The following is a 20,834-nucleotide window of genomic DNA, read 5'->3' as shown; positions in this document are numbered from 1 at the left end:
TTTTATCTGCAATATATAATATATATCATGCGTCATGTTGTTGGGCACAGTTGGTTTTGGTGGTTGATTTATTGCTATATAATCAGAAAGAAGACAAGTCAATAGATTGAACAACAGTCCATATAGTGCTATACGATTAGTGTAACATACTGTTTTTTGAAATCTCTTGATCTTTTTAAGGGACTTCTCATAAATTAAGGAGAATTGATACGGTGGATAAATTGAAACTACATTGTCTTTTGTGTAGTTCCGGACTAAAGCACATGGCCTAAACCTGGTGCAAGTTCTTTTAAGAGTAAAGATAAGAAATATCTGCACCAAAAGGGGATGATGGAGGCAAATATTCTCATAAGATTTACTAAGTATGTAGATCAGCACTTGAGTCACCAGCTGTAAGCCAAGTTGTTGGTACATAGGATTGATAACAATGGCAACATGATGATCAATAAGGACATCAAGGGCACAAGGGCCTGTTTGACAAAGGTAAATAGAAATTTTAAAATGAAATGGTGGTTGATGCTGGATCAATTATCGGTATTAATTCTGACATTGTTAAGTTGTTTTCTTTTAAACACAAGGTATTATAAAATAAAGAGAAATTGCAGCCATGTTGTTTTGAGTCAGCTGTAAACAGACATTAATTGGGGAACTGGCTCCTGCTCCAATATTCATCATGGTTAAGTTTGAGTTGTATTTTAAGTCCTGTATCCCTTCTGACATCTTGACTAGTTTTATAATCTCCCAAATATTTGGGAAACAATTTCCAATTGTAGGAGTATGCCTTACTCTGTTCCTATCTCAGTTCCTCTGCACCTGAAATATTTTATCATAAAATGCTAATGCCCTGCTGGTGTTTCTTCCTGTCCTCTTATTCTCCAGACTTCAAACCCTTCAACATGGCTAAAACCTGGCCTTATTTATCTTGTCCCTCATTATATACCATCAGACTTGTCCTTTTTTAAGTCCAGTGCATTCAATTCAGAACTGTAGTTTGACCTTATCTATTAATCCCTGAAATGTCTTGCACAATTCTGGAAGTTATCCAGCCCTACATTCTTCCATGAACACTCTGTGGGATCCTAATCAACTCTTCAGAGGCCTGTCCTTACATTTTGCCTTCATCAGCCTCCTTAATCCCCTGTTATCCATTTTCAAATTTTCATTGCTTAGACAACTGAATTTCCACCTTTGAAATGCTCCAAAGATAGACACAAAAAGCTGGTCAGGCAACATCTCTGGAGAAATAGTGTTTCTGGTTGAGACCCTTTTTCTGACTGAGAATCATGGGAAAGGGAAACAAGAGACATAGAAGGTACATAGAACAAATGAATGAAAGATATGCAAAGAGCAATGATAATCAAGGAAATGTGGAACCCACAATGGTCCATTGTTGGCTGCGCTCCACCCCGTTTAATCTGTTTTGGTACATTATCATTTTTCATTGAGATTTGTGCAAACCAATGAAAGTATATAAATATAAATTGCTATTTTAGGATATCACTTGGAGGCTGTATTTGGCGTAATGTGTGCAGTTCTGGTCGCCCAATAACAGACAGGATGTGGAGGCTTTGGAGAGGGTGCAGAAGAGGTTTCCCAGAATGCTGCCTGGATTAGAGGCTATTAGTTATAAGGGGAGGTAAAACAAACTTAGAATGTTTTCTCTGGAGCATCAGAAATTGAGGAGAGACCTGATAGAAGTATATAAAATTATGGGAGATATAGATAGTGTAGACAGTCAGAAACTTGTTTCCTTGGATGGAAATGTCAAAGACAAGAGGGCATAGCTTTAATGTCAGAGGGGGAAGTATAAAGGAGTAGTGTGGAGACAGTTTTTTATAGAGTGGTGGGTGGTGTTGAGGAATACAAATATGATAGTGGTGTTTAATAATCTTTTAGATAGGCACATGGATGTGCAAGGTGTAGAGGGATATTGATCAAGTGCAGATAGTGGAGATTAGGTATTATGTTTGGCACAGATATCGTGGTTTGAAAGGCCTGTTCCCATGTTGACCAATTCTATATTGATACAATAGTTCCCTTCCCATGTAGGTTTGATTCTGACATCTGGAGCTGTCTGTGATGATTTTGCACATTTCCTCCTCATGATTGCATGAGTTTCCTCCAGTTAGCTGCTGTTTCTTCTCATCACAGAGGGGTGTCGATCTGTTGGCTAGTTGGTAACTGTAAACTGCCCCACATATATAGGCTAGCGGGAGAGTTGATAAGAATGTGGGAAAAGTAAAATTGGATTGATGTAGGATGCATCTAACTGAATGCTTGACGATTGGCACAGTTTCAATGGGAAAAATGCTGTTTGGCTCTACGAAACTGTGTCTAACAACTTGTTAGTTGGCATTTTCTGCATAAAATGCTGTTATGTCTGGCATGTTTGATCAGAAAACGAGTCCTTTTATGTTTTTACTTTTGGCTACTTTACCTTCACGAGGACTTCTAATTAAAGTATTTGAATTGGCTCAGAGGAATGTGTCTGAATGGTTCTTAACCTTGGGGTTGTAGTATGAAGATGTGCTTGCAACACCAACTTCTTTGCACTGGAATTAAGGAGATGAAAAGGTGTCAGGAACGGGAGAAAGAAGGTATTGACGGACATGATCTAGGTCATAATAATGGTTACAAATAATGCCAGAAGTCTCCGGTGGAGTTGGTGTAAGATGGTTGTTTAATTTAACCTGTTAACAGCCGAATTGGAGGCAGGTTCAAAAACAAGTCTCCAATAACTCCTTGTGAAAGCTGTTGATTTATGTTGTATTGGTGTCTCAACTCGAAAAAGGCGTGTTAGACTAAATTAACATGTGACACGGCTGAAAACTGCATTAATACATAAAACAGAAAATACTACAAACATTCGTAGGTCGAGGTGTCATCTGTAAAAAGAGAACCAGAGTTGCCATTTTGTATCAATGGTCCTTCATCAGAACACTTTTAACAGATGCTGCTTGACCCACTGAGTATTTCCAGCATGTTTATGTTGATATTTTAGATAGCCAGCATCTGCAGCTTTGTTGATTTTCGTTTGCATCATTATGAGTATGCTGATCAAGCATTTGGCTGGACTCAGAAGCTTTACATAGTGCTGGGGGTGGGAGGAATAATTCTGCAGTGCCCTTGTTTTTGGCCTGGAGCTGAATTATTCACAAATAAAAATTGATAAATGTTATAATGTTTTCCTTGGTTATCTTTCAGGAATCAAACAGTTTTTTGAAAGGTTTATGAAATTTACCAGCAATGAAATGCACAGATAACTTCTTACCAGCTGCACCTATCATAAAACCATGCAAAGTCCTTTAGTAGTGACATTCTGAATTTTCTGTTGTCTCACTTGTAAACTAAAATTCTGAAGCCTACGACTGGAAGCATTTCATTAAGTATCAGACATTAGTATAATTTGAAACTGTTTGCACCACCCAATTTCAAGATTGTTTTTCTTTTAAGTCTGTGACTACAATTTAATCAGTGACATAATCAGTAATATTTTAATCAGTGATATAATATACAATTGAAGATTTATGAAATAAATGTTTATGAAATTAAGAAAATATGCACAATTTATGGTGAATTCTGAACAGTTGATCCAATTTTCAGAAGCAATAGAACCATTGTCTTTATTGTACTACAAAAACAGTCCCTTCAGCACAACTTGTTCCTGCTATCTAAGATGCCCTAACTAAGTTGGTCCCATTGCCATATCTCTCTAAACCCTTCTTATTCATATTCCTGTCCAAGTGTCTTTTGAATGCTGTTATAATGCCTTCCTCAACTACCTTCTTTGGCAGTGTGCTCCTTTACAAATCCACCAACCTCTGAGTAAAAAAGCTGCCCCTCAGGTTCCTATTAAATGATGCCCCTCTGACAAACCTATGTCCTCTGTTCTTGATTCCGCTATAATTTAGTTTAGTTCAATCAATCAAAATTTTATTGTCATTCAGAAATACATCAATAAATGCAATTCTAGATCAATAAATGCAACAAATGGAAACAGGCTCTTCCGCCCACTGAGTCTGCGCCGACCAGCGACCACCCCCTTATTTTAGCACTGTGCTATACATTAGGGGTAGTTTATAATTTTTCTGAAGCCAATTAACCTACAAAGGTGTACTTCTTTGGAGTGTGGGAGGAAACCTGAGCACCCGGAGAAAACCTGCACAGATTTTGTAGGGAGAACGTACAAACTTCATACGGACAGCACACAAAAAAGTACTGTCAATTCTTAAATGTTAGATTAAAACATAATTATAGATTGGAATTTGGTTATATCTCTCTGATGCTCTTTGTCACAATAGTTGTTTTATTTAATCCCTTTGTGAGGAGGCAATCAATAATGGAATATCACAACAAGAGCTGCTTCACTGGTGGAAAACAAATCTGGTACACAAGAGTTCCAGTCTTCAGTAAGCAGTCACATCCTTTTTAACTAGTTCTGAATTACTGAAATATTCCCAATTAAGTACTTATCAGGAAAATGCACAATGTGACTGGTTGGAAATTGAAATAGGTAGCATCATTATTTGTATAAAAGAAAAAAGGAACTGCAGATGCTGGTTTACAAAAAGAGACACATATGTTTAAATAGAGTGAATTTTGATTCATTCTTTCTTGCCAAAAACCAGCAGAGATTTCTAATAATACCACAGTTAGACACAAATGCTGGAGGAACTCAGCGGGTGAGGCAGCATCTATGGAGAGAAGGAATAGGTGACGTTTCGGGTCGAGACCATTCTTCAGACTTATCACATTCACTCCCTCTTTGGTAGTGTTTACATAACCTATAGGTGACATATTTTAATTGTACCTGATGTGAACCAAAATTGGGCTTCTTTGTTGAGATGCAGCTGATGTGTTACCAAAGGCAGTGTATCATCTAGACCGTCACCTGTGGCAAACCCCGAGGATGGAAACTGGGCAGTGATGATATTATTGCTGATACTTCCAGGGGGCAACCTACATAAATATGGATCTGATGCAAACAGTTAAAAAGTCGCACCTGAGCTGACTGCGTGTATTGACCATGTCTCCAGAGAACCTCGTGGTTGTTAGAATTTGTGGAATGCCACACCTACTTTCACCTCTTCCGTCAAAGCCCTCAGTGCTTGAAAACCAACCAGCAGATCTTGAGATGCATTAAATTAAACCTTTTAATGCATTTGTTGGTTAGTTTTATTTTAACTTTTTGCTTTATAAATGTTTTCAGTGATTTCCCACAAACCTCATCAAATATTACTTTAATAGGTAAAATGCAAACTGAAGTCAAAACAAAATGTGAGTTAATGTCTTGGGCTTATGGTCAACGCTGAAGACACAAAGTCTACTACGAACCTCAAAAAACTATCTTACAAAACTCAAGTGGGTTATGTGGCATGAATGTTCTATTTTCTTATGTGATTTGAAATCCATAGGAGATGTTATGATAGCCAGATAAATGATGTTATAAAGGTGACTCTGCAGCAAGACAGATACAATTCTCACAGACAGTAACCAAGATGGATGAGGCATCAATACCACAAACTTAAATGAAATTGTAATAAGTAGAACAAAGATTAGACCTTACACGTGGGATTGTGGTAGAAATTGAAATTTCATGAACAAATTTATTTCAAAAACATTTGTGTATTTTTATTGTTTTAAAACCACAGATGTTTATAATATTATTCCAAAGGAATAAAAAACACAAAAAATCAGCTCTTCCAGGCCAGAGAGTTCACTGAATACTTTATGCACTCTAAAGATCATTTACACCTCATCAACAACTTTATTTTTAAAGAGGAAATAATGCATAAAAAATTGAAGTGCATGTTAAATTGTTGAATACAGATTGATTGCCTGTGCAAAGACACCCAACACAGGCATCGGAGAATAGTTTCACTGGCATTTTGGATTTCCATGTTTAATGGGAAGTTGCAGTCAATTTTACAGAATAATTGTGCTAAACAACAGCAATTTCACTGTCATTGCATCTACAAATTCCAAGCCAACCTTTTTTTTCTGTCAACCTTTTCTAATGATTTTGAATTTCTTTCCGTTAACGTATCTACATGTAGATTTACACCTTTCAACTTAATTACAGTAAATATGTGAAATTGTGGCATTGTTCATCTTGGTGAAGTAAAAACATATTCTCAAGAGTCAAGAAGAGTGTTTTATTGTCATATGTCCCAGACGGGACAATGAAATTCTTACTAGCTGCAGCACAACACAATATGTGAATATGTAAACATTGTATGTAATGGGGAAAAAAAGAAACCGTTCAATAAATAACAAATATAGTGCAAATAACATATAATAATTTTGCAGTTCAGAGCTCATAGCTTATTCATTGTGTTTAATAGCCAGATGGCTGTGGGGAAGAGGCTGTTCCTGAACCTGGACGTCACGGTCTTCAGGCTCCTGTACCTTTGTAAATTGCTCGTTCTAAGCTTCCCCCCAGTCTAGTTTCAGTCAAAATTCACTGAGTCAAGCACTTGAGCATCTAAACTTTATTTTGACAAAACACAATTGCAGATTAACCCCATACATGACACACATTTCCCTAACCCAATAATACAGTGGCTAATACATTGTATTCAAACAGTGTTTCTCAGAGGAAATGAACATTGCAAAATTTGCCCTGATATGCAAGAAAATCAGACAAGTCTCAATACCTCATCCAATCAACATTCAGCAAAGTAAAGCTTTGCAACATTATTTACAATTATTTACAAAGTGTATGTCTGGTTTGCATTCATCCAATCCATTCTATGCATTTTGCACCAAATTGTCAGGGTCTGCAGATGTTCCCATTCTCTTTCTGCAGTTTGGATCTAGGCTCTAGCCAAACTGGCATCATTCTGCTGCTTGTCCCATTTCTACAGAAAGCACTTTTAAATTGACCAAATGGCCTAGCAGCCCTGAAGCCTTTACTCAGTTTTAGGGTCCTGACCTCCCCAATTTGACCAGGATTATCATTCCTTCCTTTTTTAATCAAAAATGATAACCCATCTTTATTATCATAAATAAATAATCAGCTAACCAGATATACATATGCGTGTCCATTACATTCGATCAGCAACAGTCCGGAAGTGGCGGTGCTGCCCTGGCAGCAGCGGCTCACCTGCAGTCCGTTTGTTTTTACTTTTTTGTGTTGTTTTTTTTTCCGTTTTGTCTAGTTAAGTATATGTGGGGGGGGGGGGGGGGGTTGGGGGGCTGAAACGGGGCTTGCTGTGTCTCCCTTAGGGGGAATGCAACTTTTTTGTCGTATCCCCCTTCTCTGCCTCCATCTGCGCTGAGGCCTAATGGCGGAGCTGGCGACCTCGAGACTCCGGAGGCAGAGCCAGTCAGGACTTGCCCTGGGCTCACTCCCGTGAGGGCAGTCCGGCTCGGGGCTGGAACGGCGCTCCCGTGAGGGGCTGTGATGCTCCCGTGAGGGCGGCCTGGCGCGGGGCTGAGACTCTCCCGTGAGGTGCTTTGGCGCTCCCGTCGGGGCGGCCTAGCCCGAGGGTGGAATGGCGCTCCCGTTGGAGCGGCCCAGCTCGAGGGTGGAATGGCGCTCCCCTCGGAGCGGCCCAGCTCGAGGGCGGAATGGCGCTCCCGTCGGGGCGGCCCAGCTCGAGGGAGGAACGGCGCTCCCGTCGGAGCGGCCCAGCTCGAGGGAGGAACGGCACTCACGTGAGGGCGATCCGGCTAGGGGCTGGAACGGTGCTCCGGTGGCTGGGACGGCGTTCTGGCGGCGGTGACCTGAGTCCGGGGTTCTGCCGCAGGCCAGCAGCTGCGTCCGCTGGACTGGAGAGCGGCAGCTTCGACCACCCTGGGCCGCGGTGTTTGAGCCGGCCCGTTTGCAGGGTTCAGTGAGCCGCGGGGCTGTTTGTACCATCGCCCGGTGGGGTATCGCCTCAGCGCAGAGGGAGAAGAGGAGGGAAGAGACTGCAGCCCTAAGATTTTTGCCTCCACCACAGTGTAGTAGGTGCTTGGAGGACTCACTGTGGTGGATGTTAATTTGTGTTTATTGTTGTTTATTATTGTATTATTGTATGTATGACTGCAGGCACGAAATTTCGTTCAGACCGTAAGGTCTGAATGACAATAAAGGTAATTCTAATTCTAATTCTAATTCTAATTCTAACACAAGATGATGATGTTTCTTCCCAGAATCTTGTCAAGCTTCCCGAGTTTTCATGGGAGTAGCTTCACCATTTCCATCTGACGAGTCTTCACCTCCCGAGTTTTTTGGGCGCGAATTCCCTCCATCCGTGTTGTTTCCCATTCTTCCATCCCTTTCCATAGTCGAACCTATAACCTATAATTCCTGAAAAACTTGAGACAAAGCAAGTTACCATCATGCATCCATGCTTCCGCATACATTCACTGTAATTCTACAATACTATCCCTTTTCCGTTTCACTATTCCTATTCCTATTCTGTTCCCTAATATACTCTTTACTATCCTAGGATCAACACTAATCAGCTCTCTCCATATTCACACAATGTAATAATATGTATATCTGATGATGGGTTCTCATATAAATTTCAGCTGGGTTCAGTCCAGATTTCCCTACAGGCGTGACTCTTTTTTAAAGCAAACCATGAAGAATGGTTCAATTCAACCAAATTCACTCAGCCTTCAATTTACTATTTTAAATTTCAGTGTCCATCTCATCCTTCTCATTCTACAGCATTGTGGCCGATAACACAATTCCATTCCAATTCCCATGGAATTCCCAGCTGTTCAAATTTAATCAATCAATTTCCAAATGTTGTGAATTTCATCATAAATCCAATTAAGAATCTAGGGACAACTTCTTTCTACCTTGATAATAGAAGCCGCTTTACCATCAAGAGTTAAACAATTTTGATCCATCGGTTAAATAGGAATCGGCTCTGCTATTCCTACACATATTCAAATTTCTCCTTCTAATTCACTAGATTTCTCCTCCAGTACTTCATCCTTACTATGTTGGCTCCGCTCTCAGTCTAGGGGTTCTCGCTTATACTAGTTCTTAACCACTGAGTAATTTCCTAGTCTGGTCTCTTATAGGGAAGTCCTGCTACTCACAGTTCCTCTTTTGACCATTTCCAATTCCACCTACAACTCCAACTCCAACTCCAATTTTAATTCAATTTTTATTTCCAACTCTCATATGCCCTGAATAATTCCATGTTACCAGATCTTTCAGATAACGTAGAACCGCAAGAGCAAGATGGCACCTGCCTGCGGTGACTTTTGCGGAGCACCAGAACACAAAAGGCTTAAATACAACTTCCATCAACTCACCTGGATCAAGAAAACGGCAGAAATCGATGCCGTTTTGGACAAGCTGCTTGAGCACCTCAAGGCTCTTGCAATTTCGCGATCTCCTGCAGCGACGGGAGCCCCGGACTTTAAACTTTCCCACGCTCGCTGGAAATCACCCGACCCGACGGAGGAACGCAGGTACTATACCTGGAAACCCCGGGATGACCTCCAGAGCCGATGAGCTGGATCCTCCAGGAACAACGGAGCTGGAGCTGCCAACTTTGAGGGAACCCCCGTTCGTTACGGAGCTGGAGCTGCCATCTGTGAAGGAATCCCGGTTCATTAAGAAATGTGTGGAGGACTGCATCCCTACAAAAACCTTCCGAGTGTTTCCCCAATCAGAAACCTTGGATGAACTTTAAGATCCGCACTCTTCTGAAGACCAGACACCGGGCATTCATGTCTGATGATACAGTGGTCCACAAGAAGTCCAGATACGACCTTGGTGAGGCCATCAAAAAGACCAAAAGGGACTTCTGCTCCAAACTGGAGGATGAGACAGATGTTCGGCAGCTGTGGCAGGGCCTAAATGCAATCACCTCCTACAAGGCGAAACCAGGAGGCAGCTCAAATGTCGGCGAAACATCACCCTGATGAGCTCAATGCGTTTTACGCACACTTTGATAGGGAGAACACCGATGTGTCTTCCCGAGCCCCCATTCGCTGTGATGGTATTTCAGTCGCAGTCACCGAGGCCGACATCAGGAAATCCTTCAGAGGGGTGAACCCTTGAAAAGCGCCTGGACCTGATGGTATACCTGGTCATGTTCTAAAAACCTGTGCGGACCAACTGGCTGGAGTTTTTACGGACATTTTCAACCTCTCACTTCTGAGGTCTGAGGTTTCCACCTGCTTCAAAAGGGCATCAATTATACCAGTGCCCAAGAAGAGTAAGGTGACGTGCCTCAATGACTATCGACCAGTGACACTAACGCCTGTGGTGATGAAGTGCTTTGAGAGGTTGATCATGGCGCAAATCAACTCCTACCTCGACAAAAACCTGGACCCACTGCAGTTCGCTTACCGCCACAACAGATCAACGGTGAATGCGATCTCGCTGGCCCTCCACTCCGCTCTGGACCACTTGGACAACAAAAACTCATATGTCGGTCTGTTATTCATTGATTACAGCTCGGCATTTAATACAATCATCCCCTCCAAGCTGGTTACCAAACTCGCAGAACTGGGTCTCTGCGCATCCCTCTGCAATTGGATCCTCGACTTCCTCATTCACAGACCACAGTCTGTTCGTATTGGTGGAAATGTGTCAGACTCGCTAACAATCAGCACGGGAGCACCTCAAGGCTGCGTGCTCAGCCCCCTGCTGTACTCTATACTCATGACTGCATAGCCGGTCATAGTGCGAACTCCATCATCAAGTTCACTGACGACACCACTGTTGTGGGACGTATCACTGATGGGGATGAGTCAGAGTATAGAAGAGAGATCGAGCGACTGTCCATATGGTTTCAGCACAATAACCTGGCCCTCAACACCAGCAAAACCAAGGGTCCGATTGTGGACTTTGGAAGGAGTAGGATGGGGACCCACAGTCCCGTTTATTTCAACGGGTCAATGGTTGAAAGGGTCAAGAGCTTCAAATTCCTGGGTGTGCACATCTCTGACGATCTTTCCTGGTCCGAGAACACTGATGCAATTATTAAGAAAGCACATCAGCGCCTCTACTTCCTGAGAAGATTACGGAGAGTCGGTTTGTCAAGGAGAACTCTCGTTAACTTCTACAGGTGCACAGTAGAGAGCATGCTGACTGGTTGCATCGTGGCTTGGTTCGGCAACTTGAGCGCCTGGAGAGGAAAAGATTGCAAAAAGTAGTAAACACTGCCCAGTCCATCATCGGCTCTGACCTCCCTTCCATCGAGGGGATCTATCGCAGTCGCTGCCTCAAAAAGGCTGGCAGTATCATCAAGGACCCACACTATCCCGGCCACACACTCATCTCCCTGCTACCTTCAGGTAGAAGGTACAGGGGCCTGAAGACTGCAATGACCAGGTTCAGGAATAGCTACTTCCCCACAGCCATCAGGCTATTAAACTTGGCTCGGACAAAACTCTGAACATTAATAGCCCATTATCTGTTATTTGCACTTCATCAGTTTATTTATTCATGTGTGTATATATTTATATAATGGTATATGGACACACTGATCTGTTTTGTAGTCAATGCCTACTTTGTTCTGTTGTGCGGAAGCAAAGCAAGAATTTCATTGTCCTATCAGGGACACATGACAATAAACTCTCTTGAATCTTGAATCTTTCCAAGTTCCATCCTTCCTGATGTTCTCTGAATAATCCTTCCCATCTTTGGCTGCCGGTCTGGGGATGAGACAACAGCAATATCAATTAATAATCAAACTCCAAATATTCTTAAGCCGAATTTCTGTTCCAAATCTCAAAATTTAAAGTCTCTCCAATTCATCACCATACAATTTCGAGACTGAATCCAAAATGTCATAAAAAAAATTCTAATAATCATAATGTAGATGCAAAAGTGATGTTTTTACCCCAAACCACAGAGGATTTTTTTTTCAAATCCAGTTCTTTAAAGAGGAGCTTGTCCCAATAGTCGTTACAGGTTGTCGGTGTTGTTTCTTTAGTGAAGTTAGATAGTGTCCTTTACTTTCCTTCCTTTTTTGGCTTCAAAAACTAGATGATGTTAAAGTTGGGCACCAGGGTAGGTTTTCTTCTTCTTTTCTGATGTCAGTTTCGAGGGAGTAGGGATACTGAGGAGCTCTGTCTGTCGGTTGGCCTTAACAGATTTGTCTCAAAAGGGCAGGATTTCCTCCTGCTTGTTGATTCCTGTTTCTGGGGAGCTACATTATCTTTGCTGTCTTCTGCCCGTTCTCAAGGGGTCTGTATATTCTTTACCTCACTCCCCAGATGGTATGTTGTTGTGGTGCGTGGGTCTCGAAAGGAGGCACGAAGTCCAGCGTTTCGAGAAGCACCTTTATTATATTCCTCCCGGTTGTAGGGAGGACGAAACTAGAGGAAGATGGCACCCAAACCCCTGCCTTTTAAACCCTCCGGCTAAGGGCAGCCTCCGGACTGCACCACTCCTGTGCCGAGGGGTTCGGCAGTATGATGGCACGACCCTTAGGAGCCGCCACATTGTCGATTATACTGTCCCGCAGGCACAAACTCAGTAACACGTTAGTATAATAACTTCTTTCCCCATTCCTGTACCTCCTGCTCAATAAGTTTGTTTCTTCTTCCCCAGTGCCATTTCTTCTCTTAAGTTACCATTCCTTCACCTGCCAGTTACTATGTTTCTTACTTCTTCCTTTCAGTGAGGGTTTCTCGAGAATTAGATTATTTGTGTCACCTCCTAGAATTTGGAAGGGGTGATGTTCTTTCTGTTTTTTTTGCTGCTTTTGGGCCATGTGAGGACGCCTTCAAATTTAATAGGTGGTATTAACTGCCAGGTTAGGGCTAACGAAATGAGTTTGATTGCCAAAATGTCCCAGCCCCCTGATCTCATTGCCAGTGTCCTCGACCTCTACCCTCGGGGTCCTAAGAGTCCTGGTAACCTCTCGGAATCCACTGGTTTCTGAAGCCCCGTGGCCCTCATCTTTGCCCCCTTCCTTCTCGATAGTACTCCCTCACAGGACATGACCGACTCCAATGTCCCAATTCCCCACCATTGTAGCACTGGGGTTGGGCCGCTCTAACCTCTCCAGCCAAACCGAGGAAAGGTCGATTCTCGGAACGGTTGATCTATACAAGCTTTGAGATCTTCCTCCTCCTTGTCTTCCTCTGTCCTTATTTCCCTTTTTTGAAGCTTTAATATAGGTCTCTGAGCTGCCGTTGGATCAGGCTGCATCAAAGTCTGAATGTCTGTGGCCAGGGGGACATTTACACCTAAAGCGGGACTTAATACCAAGGGTGGAGTAGGCAGCGTTCTACAAGCAAACTGCCTACCGGGAATCCGTTCTATACCCCCATCATCAGGGAATTGTTCCGACATAATAATATTATCATTGTCCGGATCAATCTCTCCGTATCCTCCTGCTATCTCACCCTCAGAAAAGCTATTCGTTCTGTCTCTGTACTTCAGGAAGGATTCCTTCACTTTCCCACTACTTGTGTTTCTAATTAATTTTGGTTTCCATTTCGGCTGAATCTTCCTTCTAGCTCCTTGACCTCCCATACTGTCTTTCACTGGTGGAGCAATCATAGGAGTTAGAGAGTCCTTCCCCGATTTTTCCACTTCAGATTTGAATTTGGTGGGAGGAGGCAAAGATAATGCTGACTCCTCCCGTGTGCCCTGCTCACAAGCTGCGCATGGTGTCTCCAAACTGGGAACATGAGAGTGCTGTCAGGAATGCTGTGGCTCTATTCTGAAAAATTCTACCCACCATATAACCATATAACAATTACAGCACGGAAACAGGCCATCTCGACCCTTCTAGTCCGTGCCGAACACATAATCTCCCCTAGTCCCATATACCTGCGCTCAGACCATAACCCTCCATTCCTTTCCCATCCATATAACTATCCAATTTATTTTTAAATGATAAAAACGAACCTGCCTCCACCACCTTCACTCGAAGCTCATTCCACACAGCTACCACTCTCTGAGTAAAGAAGTTCCCCCTCATGTTACCCCTAAACTTCAGTCCCTTAATTCTCAAGTCATGTCCCCTTGTTTGAATCTTCCCTACTCTCAGTGGGAAAAGCTTTTCCACGTCAACTCTGTCTATCCCTCTCATCATTTAAAAAACCTCTATCAAGTCCCCCCTTAACCTTCTGTGCTCCAAAGAATAAAGCCCTAACTTGTTCAACCTTTCTCTGTAACTTAGTTGCTGAAACCCAGGCAACATTCTAGTAAAGCTCTCTGTACTCTCTCTATTTTGTTGACATCCTTCCTATAATTAGGCGACCAAAATTGTACACCATACTCCAGAATTGGCCTCACCAATGCCTTGTACAATTTTAACATTACATCCCAACTTCTATACTCAATACTCAATTGACACCCTGGCAATTTGTGAGCCTCACTCCCTTCGATATCTACAGGTACTGCTGCACTCTTACCAAATTTAATAAGTTTAATTTAAGTCAGCACCGCCCCTTTAAGAGCCATCTCAGTAGTTTCCCTTTTAGAAAAAGGTATTCTCTCCTGCTCCTGCTCCTGCTGTTGGCTTCCACTATCTTCCTGTCCCTGTTCTGGAATGTCTCGAGAAGGACCAGTTCTCTCGTGTTCCCCTCTAATTCCTAATTTATATGCCGCCATTCTTCGAGTGGACAGTAAAACGATCTATTTATTTATTTTCCTTCTAGTGAAGAACATTCTCCATATTCCAATTAGCTCATTTCCTTCTTCATTATTCATTTCTATATAGTTTATTCCTATTACAGATTTTAGTCCACCCAGAGGCCAAAGTTCGCTTCTCAAAACTGCATTTAATTCTCCATATAATCCTCTTAGTCTGTCTGCTTCATGTGGAAGCTTCTCGCAAATGATCCTTATCAGGCTTCCTGATCTATTTGATTGGTCCTTCTCTGAGACATTTCCCATTCTTCCTGCACAATAGTTACAATACAAAGTAAAATTCCAGACACCAACACCTATTCAAACTCACTTCTTCCTTCCAGACTCCAAGGTCGATGGAGTCTCTCCCACACAATGGCTAATCGTCTCTCAGAGTCACACCTATTCATACAATTGTTCCCTTTCAACCGTTACTCAATCACTCACTCAATCGCCCCTATTCAATTATTCAAACCACTTGCTCATATTCAATCGCTCTCCCAACTCTCTTATCAGTTAGACCACAATCACTTAATTCAACTCTAAACTTTCAAACAAAGGATCTCCTATTTCTCAATCCAAGACTCCAACTCTCAATCACAGTCTCTTCCAAGCAGTAATCTCTCCCACTCAATCCACTTTACGTTCGCACAGACAGACAAATCCGAACCACTATAAACTATAAACAAAAATGAAAGTATTCCCCCGATTACAAGTAACCCCAAGCATACCCCAATATAAACTACAAGTATCCAATAAATCACACTTGAATCAATCTTCCTCGTGGCACAATCGGTCAGAGGAACTACTCCTTCCCCTGACACAGCAATGGAAAGAGTACAAACCCTGATCAAATCACCACGACTCAGATTCTCACAATACTACGATCTAAATAATTACAAGTATTTAATTCAAACACACTTTTACTTAAATTATCTAAATCCGTAAACACTCACACAAGCAGCAATACAAATAGCAGTCCGCGAACTTAACACACTCTAAATCTTACTTTCTAAATCTTAATACGCTCTAAATTTATTTACATACGCGGAATATTTACACAATTCGGATCCGATAACAATACAAAAAGCTAGATTTTTGCGATTTACAAAAAATGATTTAAAGCAGTAGCGCACAGATTACAAACACTCGATCTCAATGCCGCATCACGCTGTTATCAATCAGTGAACCTTTCCCTCCGATACCGAAGATTTTCCCCTTTCTAGGTTACTCTATGCTGAGGGGTACTACTCCGTAAACAACTACTTTTCCTCCCGAATGTTACTATCCTCACGCTAAGACTGGACTTCTATATGGGGACCTCTATCCCTCCTCTCTAAGTTCTACAGAATTAGGGGTACCCTTCGCATTCGGATTACTTCTCACCAAGTAAACAGGTTCCCGTCTCTCAGGTACTCTTCGCTATCAGGTACTAATCAACAATTGATCAGAGGGTAATTATTCACTGTTGATCAGCCGCTATTCGGAATCGATCATGCACAAACTCCAAAGTTCTATCTACAAGAAATCGAATTCTACCTTACGGGCATAACTTCAATGTGAAATTCTGTATTTGGAAAATTGATTCTGCAAATCTAGACTTGTTCTCGAACTCCTAGTTTTAGTGCGTATCCCTCCTCATATGCGGGCTCTCGAATCAAACTAAAATTGTCCGATTACATTTTCAAATGGACTAGAGTATTCGCAGCCAATCTATACTCTGACCACCGAGCACAGTACCTTTACGAGATTCCTCATCCGTCACTTCAGGGAGGGACTCAGATATCTGAACGCAGACACTCCTCTCTCCTGGGCACTGAGGGTTCAGCGCCTAGCCTCTTCGCACTGGCAGTCGTCTATGCCGATTTTCAGAGCGCACCTTTCCAATCCGCGCTCCCGGCAAAGATAGATCAATATGTAGGTCAGACCTGTGTTTCAATATCCCACCAATTGGATACCAAATCTAACCATGGGCCACCTCTCGCCCAATGAAGCACGTCAGGCTCTCGTTAAAGAAGCTGCAGTATGCCAACTACGACCAAGTTTTGGGCCACTCCACACCCTGTTTTATGGGTCCCAAATCCAAAGGAGTGCTAACCACCCCCCGTGCTTGCTAGACTGTTCTAATGATCTCGATTAGACCCTTTCCCAAGCCCACGAATGATCGATCCGCTCCAACTAACGAAGTGCCGAAAACCAATCCGATTTCTGCACTCGCAATCGAAATAGCAACACCCTTGTTCGCAAACGTGATTGGGGTTCTGTTGAGATCCTGGACGAGCCCCCAATGTAAATTGCTCGTTCTAAGCTTCCCCTCAGTCTAGTTTCAGTCAAAAATCACTGAGTCAAGCACTTGAGCATCTAAACTTTATTTTGACAAAACACAATTACAGTTCCAACCACTGTACCTAACAACCGCGGGTTCGATCCTTGTATCTGCCTTATCAAGCCCTCTTGGCTTCGCTCAAACAGAGACACTCCAAAAGATCACGCAGTCACAAGCTCTCTCCCAGAAGATCGACACAGGACCTCCAGGGCCGAACCACGTGGGGGTGGTCTCCTTACAATCCAATTACAGATATCGATTAACCCCATACATGACAGACATTTCCCTAACCCAATACAGTGGCTAATACATTGCTTTCAAACAGTGTTTCACAGAGAAAACGAACATCGCAACATTTGCCCTGATATGCAAGAAAGCCAGACAAGGCTCAATACCTCATCCAATCAACATTCAGCAAAGTAAAGCTTTGCAACATTATTTACAATTATTTACAAATTGTATGTCTGGTTTGCATTCATCCAATCCATTCTATGCATTTTGCACCACTTTGTCAGGGTCTGCAGATGTTCCCATTCTCTTCCTGCAGCTCAGATCTAGGCTCTAGACAAACTGGCACCATTATGCAGCTTGTCCCATTTCTACAGAAAGCACTTTTAAATTGATCAAATGGCCTAGCAGCCCTGAAGTCTTTACTCAATTTTAGGGTCCTGGCCTCCCCAATTTGACCAGGATTGACACCTTCTTCCTGTTGGCAGTGGTGAGATAAGTGTGTGGCCAGGATGGTGTGGGTCCTAGATAATTTTGGCTGACTTTTTCAGGCAGCAACTACGATAGATCCCTTCGACGGTGGGAAGGTTAAAGCCGGTGATGGACTGGGCAGTGGTCACAACTTTGTGTAGTCTTTTTCGCTCCTGGACGTTCAAGTTGCCGAACCAGGCTACAATGTAACCAGTCAGAATACTCTCTACCGTGCACCTGTGGAAGTTTAGGAGAATCCTCTTCGACATGCCGAATCTCCATAATCTTCCCAGAAAGTAGAGTCGCTGATGTGCCTTCTTTACAATTGCATCGGTGTGCTGGGTCCAGGAAAGATCTTCTGATATATGCACACCCAGGAATTTGAAGTTATTGACCTACTCCACCATTGTTCCGTTGATATAAACAGCATTGTGGGTCCTCATCCTTCCCCTATTAAAGTCCACAATCAGTTCCTTGATCTTACTGATGTTGAGAGCCAGGTTGTTGTGCTGGCACTATTTGGTCTGTTGATCGATCTCACTTCTATACTCTGACTCGTCCCCATCTGTGATTCGTCCAACCACAGTGGTGTCATCGGCGAACTTGATGAAGTTTGCACTATGACCGGCTACGCAGTCATGAGTATAGAGTGAGTAAAGCAGGGGGCTGAGCACGCAGCCTTGAGATGCTACTGTACTCATTGTTACTGAGGATGAAGTGGTTCCTCCAATTCAAACAGACTGTGGTCTGTGGATGAGGAAGTTGAGGATCCAATGGCAGAGGGATGCGCAGAGGCCCAGTTCCATGAGCTTGGTAACCAGCTTGGAAGGGATGATTGTATTAAACGCCAAGCAGTAGTTAGAGAGCGATTTCTTCAGGTTGGCTTTGTTGAAGTCCCTGGCTACGGTGGTAAATGCCTCGGGTAAGCCGTCTGGCGCTTGTTGACCACAGCGTGCAGCTCCTCCAGTGCCAGACGGACATCTGCCTGGGGTGGGATGTAGACCGCAGTCAGGATGATGGAGGTGTATTTCCTCGGTAGCTATAAGGGAAGGCACTTCACCACCAGATGTTTGAGGTGTGGAGAGCAGGAGTTGGATTGGAGCACCACGCAGAGTTGACCATGAGGCAGACGCCTCCTCCTCTCCCTTTCCCAGATGCCTACGTAGGTCCATATGGTGGATGGAGAACCCTTCAGGCTGGACTGCTGAGTCTGGGGAGCTGGGGGTGAGCCATGTCTCTGTGAAACAGAACACAGAGCATTCCCTCAGCTCCCTTTGGTAAAGCAGTCTTGACCTTAAGTCCTCCACTTTGTTTTCTAGTGACTGTATGTTGGCCAGTAGGATGGTAGGGAGAGGGGGCCGAAGTCCCCTACGCTTAAGTCTTACTTGTAGTCCTGCCCGACGACCACGTTTCCGTACTCCATGAAGCCCTCCTGGGCGTTTAAAGGTACAGTACTTGCGAGTCTCTACGAGATCGGGTATTCCCCTAAGATCGGGGATTCCCTAACAGTCGGCACCTCCAGCTCCGTTGCTGCTGGGACATTGCAACATATGCCTAGCTGATTACATTATTGCAGACAATGACAAGAGCTGACAATTTCATTGCATTACTTTCAGATGTGGTCACTCCTCAATGTATGGGATGTTGAGCCACTGGGATTCTGCATACGTTTTTTGTTTAATTTCTAATTTAGCAGATGTCAATTAAGATGTCAATTAACATTAAATAGAACTTTGCTTTGCAGAACACGTATCCTCATAATGTTTGTTGTTACCAGTCATTTAATTTCACGATTTTTGCATATATCTTTTTCGTATTTGAGAGTGATGATCTCTCCCATATTAAATTAAAATTCACTTTTAAAGCAGATGTTTGGACATAAAATAGCTAATAAGAAATTCATTGTTATTTTTATTAGATCCCTACAAAAGTATAAAAAGTGTGGATATTTTAAATATTCAATGCTCTGAGGGACATTTCAGTGCAAAGATGGACAGTTAAGGGAGTTGTGGAGGAGAAAAAAACCTTGGGGCCAGCCCTGTTTATCTTTGAATGTGCAGAAGAGCAGCATAACCTGAGTAAACAAAATATATTCCTTTCAGTCAAACTTTTAATGCAGGTTAAAACTAGAATAGTTCCATAAAAGTTAAAATGCAACCTGTTTTTATTTTGCATTGAATTCATTTGCACGATTGTTTAAGGCAGACGCATGAAAAATAATCCCCATTCTTTGCAATTGGATACACTAATTATACAAAGCAAAGCAATCCATTGTTGAGTGGGAGAAGTGATGCTTGGTCTGAAAAACCGCAGCTCTTATACAGAATAACTGGATTTCAAGAACCCAATTATTCTTGAAATCATGCTGTTTCATGGTCAATCAAACTGTACTCTTTGCCATCACTGAAATGAGTGATCTCTGAAGATACAACATCATATATTTGCCTTGACTACTTTGCATGTGGACATCAGGGACATGGTTCCTCAGTATCCTTGTCTCCAGATTATTCCAGGCTACTGCTGCTAATATCTGACACATCTCACAGCTCAGTACTGCGTCAGGGAGGATACCCAATCTTCATATGTGTAGGAAGGAACTGCGGATGCTGGTATAAAGTGAAGATAGACAGCGGGACAGGCAACAACTTTGGAGAGAAGGAATGGATGATTTTTCGGGTCGAGACCTTAATTCTTCTTCTGACGTAGGGTTGCGACCCAAAACATCACCCATTTCTTCTCTCCAGAGTCCCAACCTTCATACTTGAGGAGATTAGAGTATATAACCATATAACAATTACAGCACGGAAACAGGCCATCTCGGCCCTTCTAGTCCGTGCCGAACACGTACTCTCACCTAGTCCCATCTACCCGCACTCAGACCATAACCCTCCATTACTTTCCCGTCCATATACCTATCCAATTTATTTTTAAATGATAAAATCGAAGCTGCCTCCACCACTTCCACTGGAAGCTCATTCCACACAGCTACCACTCTCTGAGTAAAGAAGTTACCCCTCATGTTACCCCTAAACTTTTGTCCCTTAATTCTCAAATTCTCTTAATTCTCTTGTTTGAATCTTCCCTACTCTCAATGGAAAAAGCTTATCCACGTCAACTCTGTCTATCCCTATCATAATTTTAAAGACCACTATCAAGTCCCCCTTAACCTTCTGCGCTCCAAAGAATAAAGACCTATCTTGTTCAACCTTTCTCTGTAACTTAGGTGCTGAAACCCAGGCAACATTCTAGTAAATCTCC

The 20,834-nt window shown here is 42.7% G+C and overlaps 1 protein-coding gene across 4 annotated transcripts in view; it reads left to right on the top strand.

Moving 5' to 3' along the window:
* The window catches only part of tox (thymocyte selection associated high mobility group box), a 229,064-nt gene that overhangs the window by 36,416 nt on the left and 171,814 nt on the right, over nucleotides 1-20,834 (top strand). The window lies entirely within an intron of this gene.

The sequence above is a fragment of the Amblyraja radiata genome, chromosome 4 (assembly GCF_010909765.2).
Source record: "Amblyraja radiata isolate CabotCenter1 chromosome 4, sAmbRad1.1.pri, whole genome shotgun sequence".
NCBI classification, from domain to species: domain Eukaryota; kingdom Metazoa; phylum Chordata; class Chondrichthyes; order Rajiformes; family Rajidae; genus Amblyraja; species Amblyraja radiata.
This window is presented reverse-complemented; position numbering and strand designations above follow the sequence as displayed.